Below are 22,741 nucleotides of genomic sequence, written 5' to 3'. Positions count from 1 at the left end.
CCATGTGTTGAGGGCTCTAGTGACCTCTTCCAGGAAGGCTTCTCCCTCCCCCAACCTCTCTCTCTCTCTCTCTCTCTCTCTCTCTCTCTCACACACACACACACACACACACACACACAATCTACATACTTGACTAGTACCTCATGCTTACTTCTCCCACAGCATTTAATACCCATTATTGAATGATCTGGTTACTTATCTGTCCCCCACCACCACTGTAAACAACCAGGACCCTATAGGCCTTCTCAGGACGGACCTCACCCCCCTCCCCCTCACCATCCTGTCCTCCGCCTGCCTCTTGTCTATAGAAAAACTTTAGCCTCCTTGGCCTTCCCAGAGTTCCAAAGAATAAATTTAGTCAGAGAAGTGAGAAAATGCAGAAACAAAGGAAAACAGTCAAGCAAGACAAAATAATAATAGTTTAGCTATTAAACAAAGTCAAGGACTTTTAGTTCCTCCTCAAGGGCTACAGACAATATTCTGAGCCATGTCCTTTGAACTGTTTTGCAGATAGTGAAACCCCAACCAGGTGGAAGAAGTTAACTATATCCTGACCACAGGCACATAGACCCCAGACTGGTTGGGACCAGAAGGTTGATGATGTTGCCTCCCGGTTACCTCATCACCAACCAATCAGAAGAATGTCCACGAGCTGATCAAGCACCCCACAACCCTCTCCTTCACCCTGTCTTTAAAAACCTTTCTCTGAAAGCCATCAGGGAGTTCGGATCTTTTGAACACCAGCTGCCTAGACTCCTTGCTTGGCACCAGCAATAAATGCTGCACTTTCCTTCACCACAACGCGGTGTCACTACATTGGCTTTACTGCACACGGTCAAGCAGACCCAAGTTTGGTTTGGTGACACCACTCCCACCTTAGAGTATCAGCTCAATCAGGACAGAGCTGGTGTCTTTTTCACTGTGTGCTTCCATTCTTCACACAGTGCCTGGAAAATAGGTAAATAAATACTGAGTGAATGAGTGAATGAATGGAATGAATGAGTGAATGAATTCTTACTCTGACCATTTGGTGAATAGTTACTTCATATGCTACCTCCAATCCCACTCCCACCCTGAAGTCTGGAATTGAATTGAAGGCTGGTGGGTGGAGAATTTGGTCTCCATGTTCCCTAGACAACATGAAGCTGTTTGACTTAACCATCCATCCACAGTCCACCTGGATGAGAAAAAAACACCTTGCTGGGTAGTTTTTCTTTTCCTGGAGGTTTTCAGCACCGTTTGTGGCACATTTTATCAAGTCTAGACACATTTTTTTCTCCTTGTTCTGTGGAGTCTCAGTCCCTGTAACATAAACCTCTTTAATCTTTCTGGTGTAATTTGATAGCGGTCATATAAAATCCCTCTCCTCATCTGCTAATAGTAATTTATGGGCACTTACTATGAGCAATATACATTGCAAAAGACTAGAAAACTCACCCTCTGGTTATGATTCAGCACTGTAACGTGATAGCTGGGAAACTAGACTGATAGTTTAATCAGTGGTACGTGATCCTTATTTGTGGTTGGCTGCCTCATCAATTTTCATTTGGGAATTGAAATGGACTCTGAGGCAGATATGGCATTAATTACGGGGGAAATTGGTTGCAGTATGCCTTGAAGTAAAACCCTTCTGATGGGAATCTGAGATTGAAAGAAAGCCAAATTATAAAAGGATGATTTACTGGAAAAGGCAAATGTATGCATTACCATCACTGCTTAGCAAAGAAAAAGGAACTGATAAACCAGAAAGACTGTGGATTGGCTGAAAAGTGAAAAAAATCCCTGGGTCTAACTCACTTAAAAAAGATTTATTCTTATGCTGAATGCATTATATTTCCCCAGATACATATGACATTTTCCAAGAGTGCACTTCAATTAAAAGACAAGCAAGCATTAATAACAGTTGGCAGGGTCCCTATTTTCTTCTAGATTGAAATATATTTTACTTAGAACTGAATAGGGACCATCTAGGGACACCAAAGTTAAAATTCATTTTACCACTTATGGTATCTGCTGTCTATCAATTTTCTTCTTATAATATCACATGTTTTTTTTTCCTGAAGATTTCAAACACCTTCTTAGATAATATCTTCTTTCTCCTATCACCAAATATTGATGAAGTAACATACAGAGGCAAAATCATAGTTGAATGACTATCCCCAATTTAATATGAGAAAACTAAGATATGGGGACCTTAAGTTAGTACAGTTTTCAAAGCAATATATTCTTTTTTACTAGGTATATAACAGAGTGAGTTATTAAAAATCTTTTTGAGAATTAATACCTCTTCCTTCATTGTACCCAGGAAAAGGAGAGAAGCACTGTATTTTTAAAAGCTGGGACATGTTCACTCATACCCAGGGTTGAGCAGAAGTGAGAAGCCTCTGTGTTGCAGGCAAAGAGCAACACAATACAGTGGTTAGGGACAGGGACTGAAGTCAGGCCATCCATACCCAAATTCTGCCTCTGCTACTTACCAGCTGGGTGACTTGAGCCCTGGCCTCTATGCCTCTGTTTCCTCATCTGTATGACTGCTATAGCACAAAAGAGTTCCTTATTATCCTAAGAATTAAGTTGGGTCTCTTCTTTAAAGGGAGGAGCTGCAGGAACAATTTGAATTGGACAACGTAGAAGTTTCTGGACCCCAGAGAAGGGTAAGAGTTCTGAGACCAAGTGCAGGTTTCCATTGGAGAGGGGAGACCAGGTAGTGCCCAGATGGGAGACTGAAGTACACTGAACCTGGGACTCTGCCCCTTGGTCAGGAGACCAGGGACCAAGAATTCCGTGGGCAAGTCTGTGGACATGGCAAGTATCTCTAAGTCAGCCTGGAGCTGAGGGCTCACCAACACATTTGTAGTTAAAGGTATTTTTACCGTGTGTTCCCTTTCTTCATACAGTGCCTGGAAAATAGGTAAAAAAGTATTGAGTTAAATGGGCTGCTCCTCTAACTAGGGTGCTTGAAGACAGAACTATAGATTTTTTTTTTTAAGAATGTAGCATAGCAAGAATAGGAGACAGAAATAGGGAGAAGAGTGTGGATCAGAGGCATGGAGGGCAGATTGAAAAAACGTCTACGTTCAAAAGAAGCAAAAAAGAATTTTAAATAGGCAATAGGTGAAGAAATAATGGATGAGAACTTTCTAGAATTAATGAAAGATATAGATTCTTAAATTCAGGAAATATTACAATCCTATACAGGACAGAAGAAAAGAAATCCACACCTTGACTTATCAGAGTTAACTGCAGATTATCAAAGACAAAGGGAAAAATTTTTTAAGTAGCCAAAGAGAAGACAAATCATCTATATAAGGGCAACAATTAATCTGACAGCTGACTTCTCAACAGCAAGAATGGAAACCAGAAGACAAAACAATAATACCATCAAAGTACCAAGAAAAAAAATCTGTCAGACAAATATGGTACCTAGTTAAGCAAACTTTTTTTTTAAATCAAAATAAATAATTTCCAGGCCCCCCAAAAAATTGAGAGAGAGAGAGAACTTACTGTTACCAAGCCCTCAATAAAGGAGGGTTATACTGAAGATTATACTTAGGAAGAAGGAACATGTTCCTAGATGAAAGGTCTGCTATGCAAAAGAAATGTTGGCAAAATATCAGTAAGCGTATGAATGAATCTAAACAATCATTAATTATGTAAAATGATAAGGAAACAGCTAACAAAGGATTAAAAATTTAAATTAAATACTGGACAGCGACAACTTTTAAGTAGAGAAACACCAGCTTGACTATCTCTGATGATTCCCTATTTTATTTCACTGGGCTTGCACTATACAGATAGTGTAACCTGGCAACTACTAACTTCTTTATGATACATCATTTTCCTAAGAATATTGTATACCTTTTCAGTTGTTCAAGTCACCATTTTTATGTCCCTCAAGTGTCTTATAAAGTTTTCTTTGTATAGAAATTGTACATTTCTTCTTAAGTTCATTCTTGGAAATTTATCTTGTTATTGCTTTATAAATGAGATTTTCCATTATTATCTAATTGGTTTTTGTCTGTATATATCAAAGTTAATAATTTATGTATAATAATTTTGTAGTAGTCATCTTCCTGAATTATCTTATTGTTTATAGTAACTTTTCCACTGATCATTGGTTTCACAAGTTTAAAAATCACATTGTATGCAAAGATTTATTTATTTATTTATTTATTTATTTATTTATTTTTTGGCTGTGTTGGGTCTTCGTTTCTGTGTGAGGGCTTTCTCTAGTTGCGGCGAGCGGGGGCCACTCTTCATCGTGGTGCGCATGCCTCTCACTGTCACGGCCTCTCTTGTTGCGGAGCACAGGCTACAGACACGCAGGCTCAGTAGTTGTGGCTCACGGGCTTAGCTGCTCCATGGCATGTGGGAGCTTCCCAGATCAGGGCCCGAACTCGTGTCCCCTGCATTGGCAGGCAGATTCTCAACCACTGTGCCACCAGGGAAGCCCCCGTATGCAAAGATTTTACTTCCTCTTTTTCCATGTGTATTTCCCTTGCCTACTTGCATTACCTAAGTACATCAGTCTAAACAATGTTAAATAATAGTGGTGTTTGTGGTCATTCTCTTGTTTCTAACTTTAATGGAAATGTTATTTCTGGTGTTTGTCCACTAAGTATGATGCTGTTTTGTGGACTGAGAAAGGAATTTTTTTACCATGTTAAAGAAGAATCTATATATTCCTATTTAATTAATTTTAATAGATGTCAAACTTTATCAAATGCTTTTTTAGTACCCATAAAAATTATCATAGCATTTTTCCAATGTACAACTATTAATATGATGAAATACATTATGATGTATTTCTATAACAAATCAACTATATATCACCCAAATACAGTCACATGGTCATGGCGTTTTATCTTCTAAGGTGCTACTGGATTCTGTTTAATTTTCCTTTTATTTAGGATAATTGTCTCACTATTAAAATGAAAATTTGTGACTTTGTTTTTATGCAATCTTTTTCAGTATTTGGTGACAATGTTATATTCGCTTCATAAAAAAAATCCTTTGGAGAATTTATTTTTCTATGTCCTACAAAGTTGAAATTGCATAGGAATTATCTTCAACACCAGATAACATCTTTTTCTATGAAGGAAGAACTTTCCTATCCCTTGCTTCTTTTTTCTGCCCCCAACTTCAATTCTGGAGGAGACTAAATGGGATAGAACGAAGGGGTTGTGTGAAGATTAAGCACAAAGTGGAAAATATAGAAGTTGATATGCTCTCCTCTCCTCTCCTTAGCTTCCTATTCCAAAGCAGCAGTATTAAGTTGGGGGAGAGGAAAATCTCAAACTTCAAATGAAGTTCAGAGTTTTTATTATTAAACTGGGCTGCACCTTTAAATTGCTGAAATGAGATTATTCTTATGACTTTAAGTGACTGAGGACTTTTGATAATCTAAGAGTTACTAGAAAAACCTATGAGACTTAAGCAAGCACAATGAGTTGTTCTGAAGGGCCACAGGAGGAAACAAAGTTATTTTATGACTGCACCCTCTTAAGTCCAACTTTTGCTATGTGGCAGTTACACCTGCCTAGGACACTATAAAGAAGGATGAATAAAAGCGGCCCAGGGCTTCCCTGGTGGTGCAGTGGTTGAGAGTCCGCCTGCCGATGCAGGGGACACGGGTTCGTGCCCCGGTACGGGAAGATCCCACATGCCGCGGAGCGGCTGGGCCCGTGAGCCATGGCCACTGAGCCTGCGCGTCCGGAGCCTGTGCTCTGCAACGGGAGAGGCCACAACAGTGAGAGGCCCGCGTACCGCAAAAAAAAAAAAAAAAAGCAGCCCAGGCTGTTTAAAGACTACAAAAATGAAAAAAAAATTTTTGACTTCCTCCCAGTGGCTATCCAACACAGAGCTCTTTCCTCCACCTCCATTTAAAATTTTTAAATCCTACCTAGAAGAGACTCTTCTATTTCAGAAAGATTTTTGGCCAACATCATCTCTGTCAAAACAGATAACCATCCAGGCTCCCAAGAGTCAGAAAGAAATGGTTGGTGGAGAGAATATATTTGTCAAAGTGGTGTCACCATAGGACCTAGGAGTGAAGACATCCCTCCCAGAGCGGCTTGATGTGAAAGCAAAACAACTTGGCTCCTTCTTCTATTGCTCTCTGATATTTATAATTCAGCTACATCTCCTGAGGAGTAACCAGAACCACAAAGCAATAATTCTCTGATCTCTGCAATTACTACGGAGGAGACATTTGAAAATTCAATATCTACAAGTACCTAGGAGAGTTAGCTGTGCAATAGCCTTCTCCCAGATATTGACAAGCTGGTGCTTCTGCCTCCTTCAGGGGTTTGCTCCAATGTTACTTTCTCAAAAAGGCCTCATCTGAACACTGTATCTAAAATTCTCAACTCCCAACAGGTCCTATCTCTTTTCACTGTTATCTTTTTTATTTATCTATAATATTACATACTTTACTTATTTATCTTGTCTATCTTCACCAGTAAACTCCATAAGGGCAGGAATTTTTGCCTAGTTTGTTCACTGTTGAATCCCCAGTACCTAGAACAGTGTGTGGTAGATGGTAGGCATACTTGCTCAATAAATAAATGAATGAATTGAAGAACTGAAAACATAGTAAGAGTCCATTAATGGTGATTTTTTTAAAAAAATAAATTATAGTAGATCCATAGGAGGGCAGTATAGAATAAGGACTCTAAAGTCAGATTACCTGGAATAAAATTTTGTCTCTGACACTTGCTATCTTTGTGTTATTGGGAAACTTACCTAATCTCTTAGTGCCTCAGTTTTCTCATCACCAAAATGGGGATTATAAAAGTACCCATCCCTTAGGATTGGCATAAGTATTAATGAGATAATCGTATTAAATGCTTAGCACAGTTCTTGACATACAGCAAATAGTTAAATAATGTTGACTCTTATTACTATAATGGAATACCATGCAACCATTAAAAGCATGAGGCTGATTTCCATATACGGACATGGCAAGATCATAGATGTTAAAGAAAAAAAGGTACCCCAAAACAAATATGTATAGTATGATCTCACTTATGTGTTTTTAAAAAATCCCTGTATGTGTTATATGTGCATAGATTAAAATATACAAAAGAAATCAAACCAGACTTCTATCAATGGTTGCCTATAATGAAAATGATATGGATGTCTGTGAAGGGGACTTTAACTTCCTGCTCTCCGGGGCAAACATTTCTGCACTGTTTGAATTGTGTGATTGAATTATTTACAATGGGCACAAATTTATTCCGATTTTCTGGTATATAAGACTTTAAAAATGGGATGACGGATTCCTTCTTTGCCTGCCCACTGAGCCTGCCTTCTGAGACAACTGTCCAGATCTGTAAGGTATGGTTTTAAGGGTGTTAGAAAAGATCTCTGGTTAGACTTTTTATCAAAGTATATTAATCTTTTAAAATTCATTCCCCTGTTGATAAGCAAATATTTAAGTCCTTTCTACGATTTGTATTTTCCCCAAGTATAAAATCAGATTTGTGTGAGAGTAAAGAATAGGTTTTTCAAACTATACTCACTATCTCCCTCCTCTCCAAGATTCTGAATCACTCTCTTAGATGCCATGCCCCTTTGTTTCTCTTCCTAAATTGTAACCTAGAAACGTAAATCAGTCTTAATGTCTCATTTTCACCTCAACATCACAAATGCCTGATCAATGAGAGCAGAACATCTTCTCGAAGTAGCAGCTCTGCTGTGACCATCTTCTTTCCTGTTGATAATGAATAACCCTCCCTTGTTCAAAGAACTTGAGTCTTTTCTGACTCTTCTTTTCTCTCATTTCTCACATTCAGTCCATTTTTAGTCATCAGAAAGTCAACAAATGTTTTTTGAGAACTTACTGTGTGCCAGGCACATTCCTTGGGGTTGTAGAGACACAAGAGTAAATGGCCTTTGTCTTTGAGGTGCTCACAGTCTAGTGGGGAGATAGACATGTAAGCAAACAACACATTCTACAAAGTGTTATGGAAACACTTTCCCTCGATAACATCTCTTGTATTCATTGCTTCTGCTGCCTTGCTTATCAAAGTCTTTCACCTGCAATGGTTCCCTAACTCATCTCTCTATTTTCAGTATCTCCCATTCTAATCCATTCTATACAAGGCAGCTCAATGAATCTTCTCAGATCATCATTTTTAGTTTACTCTGTGATTTTACATGATTTTACTTTTCTCCAATGCTCAAAAATCTTCTTAGTTTCTCATTACCAATACTGCAACATACAAAAATACATTACTTCGGGGTCAAGGCTAGTACACAGTATACTCTCAATAAGTAGCTGATGAATGAATAAATGAATGTTGGATGAGTGAATCTGGACTGAACCTCCCTATTAAGACTTTTATTTTACAATCATATGGCTCTAATCATACTACTTTATCCACATGGATACAAATCTTGTCCTAAAGGCACATTAGCACATTCCTGCCTCTGTCTCTCACTAGTTCCACTCTTTCTGTGTCCCTGGGAAGCCCTTTCCAAGTTCCTCCTAATTGCCAACATGCGCAAGCTCAGCTCTGGACCCACCTCTTTAGTGGAGTCTTCCCCAAACACCACCCTCTTCCAAAACTCCTTGTTTGAGCCACTCATTTGCTGCTTTGGAATATGCTACTGGGAATTGGTATCTTTTGATAAATATGCCCTGTCTCTCCAAATAGGATCCCCATAATTTATCAGCTTCTCTAAAACTGGAACTATAATTGTTAGCTCTCATAAAATTGTTTAGAGGGCTGAAACAATTTGGGAGAAAACAACATTTATTCACAATAGATGAGAATGACACATTCCCAGGTCTACCTCCATTGCAGACTGAACAAGGGATCTGACAGGAAATCATGAGGCAGCAGCCCTCATGAACATGATAATGAACTGGGAACATACTGATCAATGTCTTCTTTCCCATCGACACGACAGAATTACAAATCTATTTCCAGGGACAGCTCGATCAAACCCACAAGCTGTCACTGGGCATTTCATCATTTATTTGGTTTGATTATTAAAGATTCAGTCATGCTTAAATTGGGAAGTGGGAGAAAAGGACTAAGAGCCCTCCTGGGCTCTGTGCTAAATTGAAAAGCATCTCCCTGATACAACTCTCTGTGACCTGCAAGCTTTGGAGAAGAATCAAGCAGTGAAATCCATGTTTTTATTCACATTTTTATTCTCATTCCACAGCATCATCATCTACTCCACTCCAAAATTCAGGAGCCACAGGGCATAGAAATGACCTGTTTAACTTGTAACTATGAAGAAATTGAGAAGGGCCGGATCCACAGGCAAATTGAGTTTTTGCAACGTCACCACCCATGCAGATGCGAAGCCCTCCCTGGCCAACTCCACGGCCACTCTGTATCACAGTGCTCTCGGCTCATCCTAGCAGGACACCTAATGCAGTGGATTCACACTGCATATGCCTGTGCACCCCAAAGAGAACAGATCAGGAATGGAATTCCTCAAGATCCGGGCTTTATCCTTGTAATTTCAGTCCTCAGGAGAGTGTCCAGCAGAGAGTAGACCTGCAATGTTTGACCTGAACAAAAACTAATGACTTCTTATGATTTTCCACTTCCGACTATCCTAACCCCATTTCAGAAAACAGAGGCTGCATGTGGCATCTTGCCACAGGACAGCAGGGTGCACACTGCAGCTATACTGGTCTAAATGGAATTTTGAAGATCTTTCTTACTACCTATTGTATAACACATTGAATTAATCCTCACAGTAACCTGTGAATCTGGTACTATTATTCCCATTTTACAAGTGAAATAACGGACTAAGGGAAGTCTGGAGTAGTAGGCAGAATAATAACCTTCCAAAGATATTAATTCCTAATCCCTGGAATCTATAAACATTACCTTATAAGGAAAAAGGATCTTTGCAGATACCACTAAATTAAGGATTTTGAGATGAAGAGATTATCCAGTGGCCCCTAAATGTAATCACAAGGGTCCTCATAAGAAGGAAGCAGAGGGAGATTTCACACACACACACACACACACGAGGAAGCAATGTGACTACAGAGGCAGAAATTGGAGTGATGTAGCCACAAACCAAGAAATACCAGCAGCCGCTGGAAACAGAAGAGGCAAGGAACCGAATTCCCTAGAGCTCCCAGGGAAGTGCAGCCCTGGTGACACCTTGATTTGGAGACAGTAGAACTGATTTTGGACTTCTAGCCCACAGAACTGTAGAAGAATAAACCTCTGTTGTTTTCCGCCACAGAGCTTATGGTAATTTGTTATAGCACAGGAAACTAATACATTGCATACTTGGCTCAGAGTCAAATAAGAGGTTCAGCCAGGATTCAAATCGAGGTTCTCTGACTTTAAAGCCCAAACCTGTTTCCCTGTATCTCATGCCAGGGATGCTCGGAACGTGACCCAATCCCAGACTATGACTAGGAGCTTTGGGACGTGATAGTAGCTTTCCAGCCTTCCAAAGTGGAAAGGGTGGCTGACTCCTTCACATGGAGCATATCTTTATGTGACATGCCCAGTACTATATTGAAGTATATATGTATATACTGACAACCTTAGGAATTAGATGCAATTGTTATACCCATTATAAATGAAAACATGAAGGTACAGAGAGGAGGGTAAATTATTTACCCAAGGTCACACACACTTTAGGAGGTTATCTGCATATCTAATAATAAATATGGCAGGACATTTTTAAAGTTTTAACTGTGTTCAATCCCGTTCCCACATCAACTCTCCCCCTCCCCAGAATTCCTTCAAAGGTTCCACAGGGTGTCTCTCCTGACTCAAGCAAGGCATTATGAATCACCTTAGGAGTATTAAAGCAGAGAAGAGAGGAGAATGAAGTCAAATATTTTTCTCCTGTTTGACAAGTTGAAATGCAGGTACCAGATGGTACAAATTAGGAAAAATAGAGGATCTTTGGTCCACTATGTCATTCAGTCCAGAAAACAATTTCATGGCTGGGAAGGAGTGAGGCGAGATCTCATGGGTGGGAATGGAGGGCCACTGAGAGGCTGCCCAGCTTTGCCCCCGGGAGCTTCATGACGGCAGCAACAGCACTCAGGCCACAACAGTCTGGGTGCTCCCCACTGGCTGACTGACAAGCAGGAGTTAAACTCGCTTCTCCATTCCCTTAAACCCATTTCATGTGGACAGTCACCTCCCCTCCCCTTCGATGGCTTGGGTCACTCACACAAGTAACCATAAACACCTGGAAAGGAAGATAGGGCCCTGACACCTGGGGGGAGAGGGCAATGGGGTAAGGAGAGCCCCGAGGACTGAACCGAAGTATTTTTGTGGTCTCCCCTGAAACTCCCTGCCTCCTCTCACCCCCACTCCCTCCATTATGGCAATCAGCAACCAATCCATTAAACTAAGAATACGTCCAATGGACTCGCTGCACACCATAAACTGTGGAAGAACCTGACTCAGTGGGAGTCCTCTGTGGGGAATCTGTCACAGAATGTGATACTGACTTGTGGTCAATGCCTTCTATTTCTCTAAAGTACTCAGAGATTGTGATACTCGGTCCGTTATTTAATCATACAACATATTGTGGGGCTTCTCGGGTCATTTTGCAGCTATTTCCCTTCTCCCTCATTCCCCTTTGCCAAATGATTCATTAGCAAACCAATCGCAGGCATGGAGCAATGCACACCTTTAGCCTCCCTTCCATTTACTCCACCAACGACAAGGGTCTCTTCCATTTAACCCAGTGCCAGGCCTAGCAGCAATCTAAAGAGCTGGAAAGGGCAAAGCACCAACTACAGTACGTAAGGCTTGGTCTGCTGGGGGAGGACGAAATAGCAAGTTTGACTTTTAGGCTTATGCTAACATGGAGGTCACCAGCGTTCACTTAGTCAAAGACCTTTTCTGAACCATCTCAAAGAATTAACATCTCCTGCCATAAGCAAACTTGGATACTTTTTTCAATCTACAAAACCAGACTCAAAGTATTTATATATTTACTTCTAAAATGTTTTTAAAAAATTGTATTTAATGGAGATATTTGAGGGACTCCAAAAAAAAGGTAAATGGCATAATATTCCATGAGAGGAAAACATTGAGCAACCAAGATATCTATTGATCGATTGATAGAGAGATATTTATATTTTTACATATATATATATATATAACAAACCTCAATTTGGTTATTGTGGAATGGTGTTTACAATATATTCTTCTATTTACCACCATCCCACAAATATCTTGACCAATTTTCTATTGTATATTATATGTTCAGCCCCAGACCAGGTACCAGAGAGAATAAAATTTGAGTCACTGACTTTCTAGAGGCAACTAGTTCTCATTCTAATGCCCACCCAAGGGGAATTTGCCCTGCCATAGTCACTCACATCTTCTCCTTAGATATCCCTGGCACATTTGATCATTCCAGCTCACAGGCAAGGCCCCTAAAACGACCATCTCTGTCCTTTGGGACAACACAGCTCACAGCGCATGGGAATCACTAAAGTCTGAGTTACTCTGTAGGAATGTCCTTGAGAAGAAACTACAAGCAGCAACTAGCAGTGTCAGTCTTAAGGTTTGTACTCTCCCACTCTCACCATGGGAACATTCTTGCTCCTCTTTAAAACTCTCCCAGCTAGCTTTTAAAAAGTCTCTTCTACAGTGCTTTGGATGAATCACTCTTGTAATTCTTATTACCATTGTTTAATATTTACTAAGTGTCCCTACCATATGAGATCATGAAGTTGCTTGACATGTATATATTTGGCAGAAATATTCCTAGTGTATTTAGTCATTGCCAATGATCTCCCAGTGTTGGCAACACCACAGAGGAAATGTGTACTTGACCTGAACTCTTGAGTGTCAATTCTTTTAAGTGTAAACGGAACAGAAACCCTCCATCAGAGAAGCATTTGCAAACAGGATACCGAGTAAGAACACAAGCAGCAGATGGGGCTTGAGAGCCATGAATGAAAAACCCAGGATGCGTCCAAACTCTGTAAATCATTATTGACTGAGCTCCATGCCATCTTAATGACTTTTACTACCTCTTGGTTCTAATTCGAAGTGCATATTAAAGCAAGCAACTTTGCAAAGACCAGAGGGGCTAGAATAGTAAACTACTACCCGTAGCTTAGTAATCATTATGCATTAATTATTAAGGAGCTGGAGCTACTCTTTGCAAACATTAAAACCAGTGACAGCAAAGAAATATGCTTCCATGTGGAAAATGGAAAAGAGTACTAGTGCTATTTGGGGTTGATGCTGGCATGATATTTAGCAGAGCAAAGTATGACAAGTTTAGTAGATAAATAACGTGATGTAGTATCATGCAAACTGTTAGCAATGTACTGGAAGGCTCAAGTATTCCCTATAGGGCATTTACATTGGATTTGTTATGATTGCAATATCTGCATAGCGATGCATTACGTGTTTTATTCTCTTTATTATATGTTTTCATTACTTTGTGTGTTAGAGTGCAATAAAGAAAGCTGAAGCAATAAAGAATGACTGATAATAATAATTCTGCGAAGATTCAACTTCCTTTCTAAAGCAGTTCCAGAGTCAGAAGAATCAATAGCACCCAATCATCTGTTCCTTTGTTAAGATTTTATCCTCCTTTCTGGTAAAGGAATTGTAATTGGTTTGGAAACAGCTTTCGGTGACAGCTGGCCCTGTGTGGTAAAGGAAGAGGAAAGTAGGGGAGACTGTGTTTCATTTAGATGCTGAATCCCGCATGCAGCTCCATTCTCTGCTTCTCTCTTTTCTTTCATATTCTACAACTTAAATTTATCAGACGTCCTCTTTGAAACAAAAATAATTTTCCAGTATCTGTACTGTTGCATTCTCTCACTCTGACAGCTTATCCTATGTTCTAAAGTTTGTTTCAACCTCTTCTCAAGGGTCTCTCTGTAGTAGCTCTAAAACTGAGATCATTGGAGTCAGGAACTTAACAGATGTTAAGATGTGTGTTGGGTAGGGGAAGGGTCCCCACCTAAGTTTAAAATGAGGTTCAGAGAATTAGATATGGCTGAGCATTTGCGATGAACTGGTGAACAGGTCTATAAGGAGTAGATTTTTCACAGTGGTTTTCTTTGGGGAATACGGCTTATTTGTGGGCATCCAAGGAAGTGATCGGACTGGAAATACAGACTAGTGTTTGGGGTGCTGGAGAGAGGAGCTGCACATGGAAATTGAATGAGAAGGACTTTGGAGAACCAGGAGAGTAATAGCGTTGCTTGGGTGGAAAAAATACAACACAGAGTCAGAGCAAACAGCATCCTCTCACTTCTATACCAAGCACAGACTGGCTCCAACCCAGTCAGGATGCCTGGGAACACAGCATCACCCCCGGCTCCTCAAGGGTTTGCAGCTCTGAAAGTACAGAGAGAGAGCATCTAGTCCTGGTCATGGAGATCAACACCTGCAGGAGGCCACCAGCCTTGGATTCATGGAGAGGCATAGCCTAATGACTCCAAAAGTGACACACATCAACCAGTAGCACGGCGCAAAGAAACAGTGTTGAGGACACCTGGGAGGCCCATCCCAAAACCTCCCAGAAACACTGAGGGGAAATTCTGCAGGAAATTAAGGTCTTGTATTATGTCTGTATGGGCATGAGTCAGTGAAATTTGGGTTATAAACATGAAGTGGCTTTATTTGTACCCATAAACAGATGAGTCTTTGGGGAAACTTAGGTTATGTAATGAAGTAAAGGGAAAATTACATTTGTGATTGCAAAGGGCAGGCAGTCACTCTAAGGATAGGATTTTCTAAAAGGCCCAAGCAATATAAACAACCCACAGTTAACCACACTCATGGCACAGAGTCAGGTCAGGCCAGGGAGCCCTCACATATAGGGGAGTCATTGCAGAGGATGACGGAAAGGATAGAGATGCCAAGGGATCACATCAAACCTAGAACAGTACCTATAAAACATTGGTCACAAAAGAAATCACAGAGAAAGCTTGTTAAAGTTCAGATTGCAGGGCACCACTCCCCAGAGGTCCTGATTCAGTCAACTCAGATATTTCACAAGCTTCCCTCCCAATATAACCTTGACAGAAGTGGTCTTCAAACTACTCTTGGATAAACATCATGACAGGAGTATCTGTTAAGGCCATAGTCTGCATTGTGAACCTAGAGGTAGGCCAATGTCAACGGAATCACCAAGACTGTACCCAGAAGGGACAGAACGCTGTGTAAGGCAGAGAGTAAAGTAAAGAAGACAGCATGGAATGCTGTGACCAGACACAGGGTCAGAAAACAGGAAGCTAAGAGAAGCATAGAGAAGACTGAAGTGTGGAACAGGGCCATGGACAGACAGAGTTGTAGGTCACAACTTTTACGTGGTGCCCCTGGCCCAATGTCAGAGGGCCTCATGTTGGGCTAGACAGTGGTGGAAAACCTTCAAGAGATAACTAGATCTGATCAGTTATTTTGAGTGTTTTTGTAGTCATTGTGTGGCATGTTGTAGGCATGCTTTTAGGGACACCAAATTGATTTCTTAAATACATTTCTCTTAACTAGTAGACTCATTTGCTATTGAGTTGTAGGTATTAGTTTGCAGACCTGATTTTTGAGAAGCTCTTTACTTCTTCATAGATGTTCGTCCTCAGAAGTTAGTTTGTGAGGCAACCTGGTATGACAGAAAGAGCATGTGCTTTGGAGGCAGAAAGACTGGAGTTCTAATTCAGACTCTCTCCACATACTGGGTGACACTGAGCAAGTTATCTGACCTCTTGGGGCATCAGTTGTCTGTTCTACAAAATGGGGATGCTTGTACCTAGCTTTGCATGCATTAAATAAAATAAAATATACAAAATAAAATAAGTTATGAGGCATTCCTCACAGTGCTTAATAGGCACTGAATAAATGGCAACCGTTACTATTATTACCAGACTAGTCTATAGCCTTGAATAGCTCATCTTTCTAAAACTGTGGCTAGCAGATTATTACGCTTTTCCAAATTTTAAGTAAAAACTGAACTATTTTTTACATTACTTCAGCATAAACATTTACTCGTGTTTCTGTTACATTAAAATAGGATATATGATTAACGTGAGTTTTACAGAAATGTTAACACTTGTAGAAGGTTATTCTTTTTTTCATGTGTTTAATCTAATCCTGGTTTTTCTTAGACTTAAGCAGAATATGCTTTTTATACAGGTAATCTTGGATTCACATACGCCTGTTTTCTGTGCATCCCCTAGATACAGATGGCTACTTGAGAACAGCAGGCCCATATAGACCACCTTAGGGTCACAGAATCTCCCTGTCTCCTTGCTGTCATTTCTTACTACTAGTCCTCTTTATCTTCTCCATTACTTACATAAGTCTAAGTCCCACCAGCAGCAATTTTATTCTTTTTCCACCCCAGAACTAATTAGGAGCAAGGTGGGAAATGACAAAAGCATGGTAGTAAACTAGAAGAGGAAAGTTAATCTTTATGCAGCTACTCTTTGCAGCTTTCACTGTATTGCAACATCTTATAGTTTATGGCTTACTAGAATATGATTGGTAAATTCCATAAAATGATGAATTTATAATGTGCTTTGAAAGTACAGAGAAAGAAACAACTATAGTAAGTAAGTTCTGTATGGCTTCAAAGAGGAAGTGATATTTAATCAGGGTCTTGAGATTATAGAGGTAGAGGAGAGAGTCAAGAGCATTTTAAGCAGTGTGAATAGCATGTGCAAAGAAAGTAAGAACAAATACCAAGTGGTTAGAACTCCGTGTGTGTGTGTGTGTGTGTGTGTGTGTGTGTGTGTGTGTGTGTGTGTGTGGAGGTGGTGACGGAGGAATGGAGTTGAGAACAGAATGCAGGTTGGGATTGGACTGGACTGGGAATAGCTTTTATTCCAAGCTACAGAGTTAGCACTTTATCCATAAGATTCAACCGGCTTAAAAAAATTATTCCAATGGCAATATGTGTATAAAATTGTACAGAACAAGAATAAAAGAGAGGAGACAGTTAAAAGCCTACTGCAATATCTTTTAACTATTGATACATCTCACAGACTCTTCCCATACTAATACAAAGTAGAGGTGATCCTACAATTGAAGAAAAGGAACATCAACAATCAGCATCCTGTTTTGGTAACGCAGATTATCAGTGAATCAAAGTGACACTCAGCCTTTGTTTATGCCCAAATTTCATTTACGATCTAGAACTGCAATATACACACTACTATATATAAAATAAATAACCAATGAGGACCTATTGTATGGCACAGGGAAATATACTCAATATTTTATAACAACCTATAAGGGAAAAGAATCTGAAAAAATAGATATATATGTACGTATAACTGAATCATTTTGTTGTATACCTGAAACTAACACAACATTGTAAATCAACTAGACTTCAACTAAATAAATAATAAATTTTTTTAAAAAGATCTAGAACTGCAGATTCTGCTCACTTAAGAGGTATTTTACTTTTAAAATAAGTATATTTCATTTGAAAATGGATTTTTCAGCTTACTTTATCAAACATGTTAGTCACCTAGACCTACAAAACTATGGTTCTGAAGCCAGCTTCAATGTGATTCTCACTGTATGTTCAAGCTACTTAGAGCTCTTATCAGAAGCTCCACATCACCACAAAGGAGTTACAGTTTAGACAAGGGGACATAGCACTAGATCTACAAAGCTACTGCTGTGACCTAAGGCAGAAGAAATGATTACCTTGAAATTTCATAGAATCCATAAACAAAATCAGACTGTTTACATTTATAGAGTCTTCAGTGCCCCCAAAATAGTTGCAGTTGCCTCCCTACCCCTTAATCACACAATCTCCATACTTTTAGACAATTAATGATCAAATTTTCATTCAACCCAATCACTGTTTGCCTTCAAATCCTAAACTTATTACCAAAACTAGCTTCAGTGACCCTGAGAAAAATTCTCAAGAAATTCTTGCCAAGTGAATTTTTAAAATAAAACATAATACTTTAAACAGAGAGAAATTTTACTTTGATCTCCTTTGTGAATCACTGAAATGAAAATGGGCTTAGGTCTTCTCATTGTCAGGCTTGTTCAATAATATTCTTCATATCTCTCTACTTATCAAGAAAACTGACAAAATCACCATCCATTTCTGTTCCAAATTATGGTTTTATGAAACTTTCATTTCATCATGGGTGAAATACCATGACTAATAAAAAAAATGACTATGTGTTTAAATGCTGCTTATATTGTAGCAAACATCATCACTTTCTGATGAGTAAATTCCATCAAAGAAACAAGAACAAAGCAAAAAGTTGTTTACTTTCAAAACTCTAATCAATCCTTTTTTAAAGACAATAAAAGTTCTGACCTCAGCACTCTTTACTGGCTTTTCCTGAAGTCCTCTTCTTCCTTTGATCTTCTTTCTTATCTTCAGTTCCACCAGAGATGACTCTATCCTGAAGACAAGATGGAAGCATGAAGAGATAAGAGACTTGGACTCCAATTCCAGAAGATCTTGGTTCAAACCTAATCTTTGCCACACAAATGCTTTGTGACCTAGAGCCAGGTAATTAACCATTCTGGCTCAGTTTCCTTGGATGTAAAATGAAGGTAAAAATAACCTACATCTTAGAGGGGTATGTATCTGTGTATGTGTATTAAACTGTGCTCAATAAACACCTTGATAATTTCGTTACCTTAGGGGGGAAAGCTCAACCTACTTACTGCACAAAAGGAGTCTGGTCAAACAAAATTTAAAAAGAAGGTGGAAGAAGAAGATCCAAATATATGTAAATAGACTCAACTGTCCAACTAAGACAAAGAATGTCAAACCATATTTTTTTTAAATAGTCACATCAAAAAACAAAATTTACAAAAGGAACATCTAAAGCAAAAAAAACACAAAGAATTAAAAGTATAGAAAAATTACATATTAAGTATGTACTAACCAAAAGAAATATGGTATAATTAAAATAATATCAGACAAAAAATAAGCTTAAATGGTAAAAATCATTGTTAATAAAGAGGGCTTTTACGTATTAATAAAAGTTAATTTTCCAGAAAGATATAAAAATTCTAAACCTGTATGCACACAATAAAATACCTTCAAATATGCACAACGAAAAGTTACAGAGTGAAAAGGAGAAACTGACATATCAACCATCATAGTAAAAGATTTTAACACAACTCTCAGCAATTCAGAGATCAAGAAAGCAAAGAAAGAGTAATAGAATATTTGAAGAACAAATAATCCCTATATTAATACATATTTACGGAACATAGAGAATAAACATTCTATTGAAGTATGCATGGACTATCTATAAAAACTGACCATATAAGGAAAATCTCAATAAATTTTGAAGAATCCTATCATAATCTGCATTCTCTGCATTAAATTCTAATTGAATCTAATAATATTAAATTAGAAATCAATGATAGAAAGATTTTTTTAAAGCCCATGTATTTAGAAAGTTAAAAATATGCTTCTAAATAATTCATGGATGAATGGAGAAATCATTCTAAAAATTTAGAACAATAATAAAAACACTACATAGCAAAATTTGAGGAATGCAGTTAGGTTTTTATAGCAGCTTTATTCATAGTTGCCAAAACTTGGAAGCAACCAAGATATTCTTCAGTAGGTAAACTGGTAAATAAACTGTGGTACATCCAGACCGTAGAATATTTTTTGGTGCTAAACAGAAATGAGCTATCAAGCCATTAAAAGGCATGGAGGAGTCTTAAATGCATATTACTAAGTGGATGTAGCCAATCTGAAAAGGCTATATACCATTTGATTCCAACTATATGGCATTCTGACAAAGGCAAAACTATGGAGACAGTAAAAAGATCAGTCATTGCCAGGGGTTGCAGGAAGGGCAGTGTGGAGAGATGAATAGGCAGATTACAGAGGATTTTTAGGGCAGTGAAAATGCTATATATGATACCATAATAATGGACACATATTATTATACATTTGTCCAAACCCACAGAATGTACAACACCAAGAGTGAACCCTACTGTCAACTATGGACTTTGAGTGATAATGATGTGTCAATGTAGGTTTATTGACTTTAACAAATATACCGATCTGGAGAGGGATGTTGACAATGGGTGAGGGTCAGGGAGGCAGGTAATATATGGGCAACTTTTGTACCCTTTTCTCAATTTTTCTGTGAATTTAAAAGCAATCTAGAAAAATAAAGTCTTTAAAAAAAATCATAGACTCATTAATGAGAGCAGACTGTATTTTTGTCACAGAAAGGGAAGTTGTCTCTCTTATCACAATGAAGACATGTGGTGAGAAGAACCAGTTGTATGAACTTGGATAAGCCATTTATCCTCTCTAATCCTCTGTTTCCTACAATTTAAAGTGAGGGTAGGGCTTCTCTGGTGGCGCAGTGGTTGAGAATCTGCCTGCCAATGCAGGGGACACAGGTTCGAGCCCTGGTCTGGGAAGATTCCACATGCCACAGAGCAACTAAGCCCATGTGCCACAACTACTGAGCCTGTGCTCTAGAGCCTGTGTGCTACAACTACTGAAGCCCACACACCTCGAGCCTGTGCTCCACAACAAGAGAAGCCACCGCAATGAGAAGCCCACACACTGCAACGAAGAGTAGCCCCCGATCGCCATAACTAGAGAAAGCCCGCACGCAGCAACGAAGACCCAACACAGCCATAAATAAATAAATAAAATTTTTAAAATAAATAAATAAATAAAGTGAGGGCAGTAGTCACAAGAATTAGTTACGTTCAAATCTCATGCATTTTTCTTAGTAGGAACCTAATAAAGTGAGCTGTATTCAATTAAATGAAGGTGAAGTTGTCTCCAGCATATAGAAGACCAGAATCATCCTAGCTGTCATGTTAGGTTAGCCCTATAGGTACAGGGTCATGAGGCAAGCTTCCTTGTACTTTGGGACATGCTGTACACACACACCTCTGGCTAGATTCCCTCTATGTCAAGATCAACAACTGTCACATGCCTCTGCATGCTCGGAAAAGCTAGTTCTAAGTACAGAATGTTCCAGAGCCTTGTAACCCAATCAGTGAAATCTGCCCACTCCCAGAGCACAGTGCAAAGGCTCCATCTCCACCACCACCTCTTCTGGGCCAGCTCACATCTGGAGCACCCAGATCAAATAAAAATCTAGCCTATTGTTAGACATTTCCAAGACAGAGAATCTTAGTGACTATATATAAACAAACAACAACAAAAAGGGGAAAAGCAGAATCGAAAAGAAGATACATGAGAAACTGGTTTGCAAACATACAGAAAAACTCTTCAAGCCTCTGAGATTTGATCACCTTCTCGGCTACAAAGTCTATTTCTGAACTGAACACTTTCTCCAACGTTGACTAGAGGTAGATAGCATGTCTCTTATTCTGCATATGCCAAGGGCAATTTCAGTACTCAAAAATAAGAAAGAAAAATGACGATGAAAACGTGAGGCTAAGATCCCATGCAACCCTTTGCCAGCTCCTGCTTTTGAAATTCTAAATCCTGAACCACATGGCTCCACATACCTGGCTGACTAGTGGCTTCTCTCTTGGGAAATGACTCAATCATGCATTTGTCTTTCTGGGGACGGCTGAGTTTTCTAAAAGCTGTCTGTCCTCACAAGCCAACACACTTTTTGTTGAGAAAAAATCTCGTGAAAAGCAGAACATACAAATCATTAACAGTCATACTCATAAGCTTTCACACTTACCCACAACCCTGCAAGCAGGCCTCCCTGCGGTTACTAAATTTTTCCTCTTGCTGAGATTTCCCAGCATGCTCTGGGATTATCAAGTAAAGCCAAATATTAAGAGGAAAATCTTCAAAATCCTTCAGTTCCTGGGGTGGAATCAAATCAGACGTGCCCTCCACTCTGGCACCAGCCAGCTGAGCTACAAACACTGACCCAGCCCACGCTGAGAAGACTCATCATGAGTAGAAACCCATAATGTTGCTGAAATACACTGTAGACTCAAAAGTGGGGGAAATGAAGTATATAAAACAGAGGGAAAGTTTTCAGAAATAACAGTTAATATTTATTTCAGGCACTCATCTAGACAGGGCAACATTGAAATGTTTTTCCCTCAGCATTTCTTTCTGCCCTCAAGGCCTTATACTGGATAAGATTCTGAATTCCTTAATCATAGTAGCTATGCACCGTGTCTCAATTTGCAACTAAATGTAGTTTTTGCCAAAGTGAGCACTGGACTCAGAGAACAGTTGACATTAAAAATGAAAAAAAAAAACAAAACCTGAGCTGGAGACAAAAACATGGAAGCTCGTATTTCTGGTCAAATGAATTTTATTAGGCCACATTTTAGTGTCTTCTTTATGTATTCTACTTGGCTGCTCAGATTGTGAAAATTACAAAATAAAAATTAAGTGCCTGTGTAATACCTGACTTGTCAGTTTTTCCACCTGGCGTTTCTTTCTCTTGCAGCATTAATTCTGTCTCAAGGAGAGGATGAATGAAATATGAAAAACCACCTGTCTCATTTAGTGAAATGGGAAGAGTAGCAGGCTGGAAGTAAGGGGACCTGATTTCTAAGCCCATGTCTGCTACTTTATGGTACGTGTCCTTCAGCAAATCCCTGTAACTCCCTGAGCTTTACCTGTGTTTAAGATTTTACAGGAAATATCATTCTCAGTCAAGGAAACACAATCTCTTAAGATTGCTGTCTCCAAAGGAAAATCTCTGGGCATAGAGGGGAATGTCTGCTAAGTACCAAAGTCTGAATAATTTGAATAACCAGAGTCTGTCTATCAAATAAAAATGGTGTTCATGAAAAAAAGCTGCTAGTTCAGTTCAAAACTCAACCACACAAGTGCTTTTTTT

The 22,741-nt window shown here is 39.1% G+C and overlaps 1 long non-coding RNA gene across 1 annotated transcript in view; it reads right to left on the bottom strand.

Annotated features, from left to right (window-relative positions):
• LOC307176541 overlaps positions 1–22,741 on the bottom strand; it is a 134,638-nt gene that overhangs the window by 72,512 nt on the left and 39,385 nt on the right. Inside the window, exon 2 of the long non-coding RNA XR_013824811.1 lies at positions 18,271–18,358. This is a non-coding gene — a long non-coding RNA (uncharacterized lncRNA). The remainder of the gene's footprint in view (positions 1–18,270; positions 18,359–22,741) is intronic.

The sequence above is a fragment of the Stenella coeruleoalba genome, assembly GCF_951394435.1.
Source record: "Stenella coeruleoalba genome assembly, chromosome: 18".
NCBI classification, from domain to species: domain Eukaryota; kingdom Metazoa; phylum Chordata; class Mammalia; order Artiodactyla; family Delphinidae; genus Stenella; species Stenella coeruleoalba.
This window is presented reverse-complemented; position numbering and strand designations above follow the sequence as displayed.